The sequence below is a fragment of the Trichosurus vulpecula genome, chromosome 5, assembly GCF_011100635.1.
Source record: "Trichosurus vulpecula isolate mTriVul1 chromosome 5, mTriVul1.pri, whole genome shotgun sequence".
In the NCBI taxonomy this organism is placed as follows: Eukaryota; Metazoa; Chordata; class Mammalia; order Diprotodontia; family Phalangeridae; genus Trichosurus; species Trichosurus vulpecula.
In genome coordinates this window covers 81627833-81631684 of record NC_050577.1, presented here as the reverse complement: position 1 = coordinate 81631684, position 3852 = coordinate 81627833, and the positions used below count along the sequence as shown (strand labels likewise).

Below are 3852 nucleotides of genomic sequence, written 5' to 3'. Positions count from 1 at the left end.
TCAAAAAAGTTAATTGTGGATATGGGAGTACTTTTGTCAGCCTGCCAAATATTGTTTTATTTAAGACATCTATTCTGAATGTTGTCATTTTTGCCAGTTTGCAGGGTTGCAGTAGTGAAACTTTAGGTTGTTTTGATTTCCATTTCTCTTATTAGTTATTTGGAGCATTTTTTTTCATGTGATTGTGAATTCTTTGTAGTTCTTTTGGGAACTCTTTGTTCATGTCCTTTGACTAGTTATTGGGGAATGACAGTCATATATATTTATTGTGTGTGTATATCTTGGATGCCAAACTCTTACAAGAGAAATTTGATGCAAAGATTTTGCCCCATTCTACCTCTTCCCTTCTTATCCTAGATAGATTTATGTTGTCTGTGCAGATTTTCAGTTTGTCCATTTGGTCTTTTGTAATTACCTTTATTTCCTATTCTTCTACACGGAGGGACATAATTTATTTCTCTTCTAATTTTTTTTGTGATAATTAATATCAAAGTTGAGTATCCCTTTAGAATATATTGTGGAATGTGGTATAAGGTTTTGGTCTAAGCTCAATTTCTCGTGCAGGGGCCATGATAATCTTCTCTGTATCATTCCAATTTTAGTATATGTGCTGCTGAAGCGAACACTTAAGCCTAACTTCTACCAGACTGATTTCTCGTTTTCCCAATAGTTTTTTTTTTAATCAAATATGGAGTTTTTCTCTAGGAAATTTATGTCTTCCACTTTGTCAGATACTGGGTGATTGAGTTTTGTTGTTTCTGAATCTTCCTGGTCCAGTCTGTTCTATTGGTCTATCTCTCTATGTCAGATGGTTTTGACGACTGCTGCTTTATAATATAATGTGAGGTCTGGAAGTGCTATTCCATCATTTCCCTTGATGTTCTAGATCTTTTGTTTTTCCAAATGTATTAATTTATCAAGTTCTGTAAAGCATCTCCTTGGTAATTTGATTACTATAGCATTAAAGATATAAATTGATTTTGGTAGTATTGCCATTTTTTATTACATTATCATCGTTCAGGCACTGAATATACCTCTAGCTTATCCAAGTTGATTTTTATTTCTTTAAGGATCATTTTGTAATTGAATCTATAGAAGTGTTTTGTGTGATTTGGGAGATTGATACTCAGATATTTTATGAATTTTGTAGTTATATGGAATTAGATTTCCATTTCTGTTATTGAGTATTGTGTTTTGTTATTATTATATAGAAGTGCCTTTGGTTTTTAAGGATTTATTTTGTAGCCTGCAACTTTGCTGACACTGTTAATTGTCTCAATTAGTATCTTTGCTAAATCCCTAGAATTTTCCAAGTAAACCATCGGATTGGCAGCAAACAGGTATAGTTTTATCTCTTCTTTACTTATGTTTATTCCTTTAATTTCTTTTCTTTTTGCTATTGTGAGCATTTCCAGAACCATCTCAAGTAATACTGAGGAGAATGGGCGTTCTTGTTTCTCTCCCGTATTTATTGGAAAATGTTTTAGTTTATCCTCAATGAGTATAATACTGGCTTTTGGTTTTAGAAAGATGTGTTTTACGATTTTACAAAAAGGTCCCTCCATATCTGAGGAATGCTACTCCCTTCCAACAAAAAAGTAATGGACTAAATATGTAGAATGAAATATTAATTTTTGACATGTCCAATATGGAAACTAGTTTGCTTCACTATGCATGTTTTTGTAATGGATACCTTGCAGGGTTTTTAGCATAAAAGAGTGGTGTACTTTGAGGTTTTTTCTGCATCTATTGAGATGATCATGTGGTTTTGGATGGTTTGGTTTTTAATATGATTATGTTGATTGTGTTCCTACTGTTAATCCATCCTTGTATCCCTAGTGTAAATTCCACTTGATCATAATGAATGAGTTCTTGGATAAAATGTTGTAACCTGATATGATATTGTTTAAATTTTTTGAGTCAATATTTATGAATAATATTGGCCTATAGTTTTTTGTTTTGTTTTGTTTTACCTTTCCCTGGTTTAGGTATTAGGACTCTATTTGTCTCATAAAAGGATTCTGGTAAGGTTCATTCTTTTCTCAGTTTTTGAAAGTAGTTTGTGAAGTACGGGCACTAATTGTTCTTTAAAAGTTTGATAGAATTCTCCTGTGAACCTTTCTCATCTCCAGGGAGTTGGTAGGAGGGATGCCTTTCCTCCAACTGGACTGTAAAAGATAAACCTTTTGTCTGGGCGTCAGGTTTTGTTTGTATCTTTTTTTTCTTTGATATGGGGTTTTGTGAGATGTCAAAAGGCAACTGGCATCTTCCTCTTTTTCCTGAAGGCTCTAGCAAGGGGATATTCAATGTCAAAGTAGTTGTGGAAGAAAGTGGCAGAGGCAGACTAGCCAATAAAGTCACACAGAGAGAAAGAGAGAGAGAAACAGAGACAGAGACAGAGACACAGAGACAACGATATGAAGAAAAAAGTCTGTGTGGCACTGATTGGACTGTATTTAGTGGAAGTGAGATATAAAATAGCTCACGATAAACTCAGTTACAAATATTTCAGTCAGGTTTGAATATTACCTCATAACTGACGATAATCATTCTATGAGTCTTTATTGCTTAACATTTCATTTCTGTGTCAGAATAAAACTGCCTGTTCCTTTCCTGATTCATGTTTGTACTCTGGGTACCTTTTTATTTCCTCTACCCCTGTGAGGGAGGACTCCTTAGATTAGGGCTAAAAATAGAATTATTACTCACGAATCTGAGGTGGGGGTAGATCTGGCCTCTGGGAGCCTAGTTCTCCAGTTGAGAAGTTGGTTAACCCCACTACGGTGAACCAGGGCAAACCGGAAGTAGATACAGAACAGAGAATGGCAAAGGTCAGTGCAGTGATTCCTGAATTGCCACTGTGTTACATGTGAATAAATGTGGTCATCTGAGATAAACCTTTGGGCCCTTTGCATTCTCAGGAATCCACTGGAGATATCCACCTGGGACTGTCTTCACTGGATACCCTGCTAGCTGGAAGGATACCTACCTCCCTTCACCAAGATTAGGGTAGAGGATGTTTTGTAGCAGCTTTTTTAAGTTTGAATCCATTCTCTCCAGGGCCCATAGATGGGGGAAGGGATCTCTTCGTTAGTGGGGCAGAGTCTAGAGGGAGCCTTTCTATGCCTTCCTACCATTTCCTCACTGGGGACTGTAAAGGTAACAAGAAGGGATAGATCCAAGACGGTATTTGGGACTGTGCAGAAAGAAACAAGAGGTTTGGCTGAGGCTAAAACTTAAATGCAATGTCTAGAAGACTGAGCTGTTACCCCTGAGCTCCTAAAGCAAGGCATAGTCTTAACTACCACATCCAGAAATAAGCGTGGTCACTGATGCAGAATGTAGTGAGAACAACTGGCAAATTGTAGCTGTAATGCTAACACTGTAAAAAACTAACAATTTTGAAAGACTTCAGAACGCTGATTAATTCAGTGATCAGCCAAAATGCCAGAGGAGGGAGGATGAAGAATGTTACCCACCCCTTCTGACCAAGAGGTGACGGATTAACATACAGAATCAGACACATTTATGAACGTGGCCAATATGGGAATTTGTTTTTTCTTCACTATTTGTAAAGGGGTTTCTTTTTCTTTTAAGATGGGGCAGATGGGAGGGAGGAAAATAAATGCTTGATAATTGAAAAAAAATTAATTTAAAAAACTCTTCCTCTGTGCCTTTGAATTTACCATGTCAACCAGCCAGGCTAGGTTAGAAAGGCGTCCCCACAGGGCAGGGCAATGGAAAGTCCTCTAAAGCCTTTGACGCCAACTCCTATAGATAGGGCCTTGTATGGATCAGATGGCAAAGAAGGCAAACATCCTTCCCACTTACTTAAAGGGCTAGCTCAGCCTG

General features: G+C 36.9%; 1 non-coding gene across 1 annotated transcript; it reads right to left on the bottom strand.

Moving 5' to 3' along the window:
* Positions 1–518: 518 nt before the first annotated feature.
* On the bottom strand, positions 519–626 carry LOC118852456. Its single transcript, XR_005010538.1, has one exon. It is a non-coding gene; the product is annotated as a U6 spliceosomal RNA (small nuclear RNA).
* Between the last annotated feature and the right edge of the window lie 3226 nt (positions 627–3852).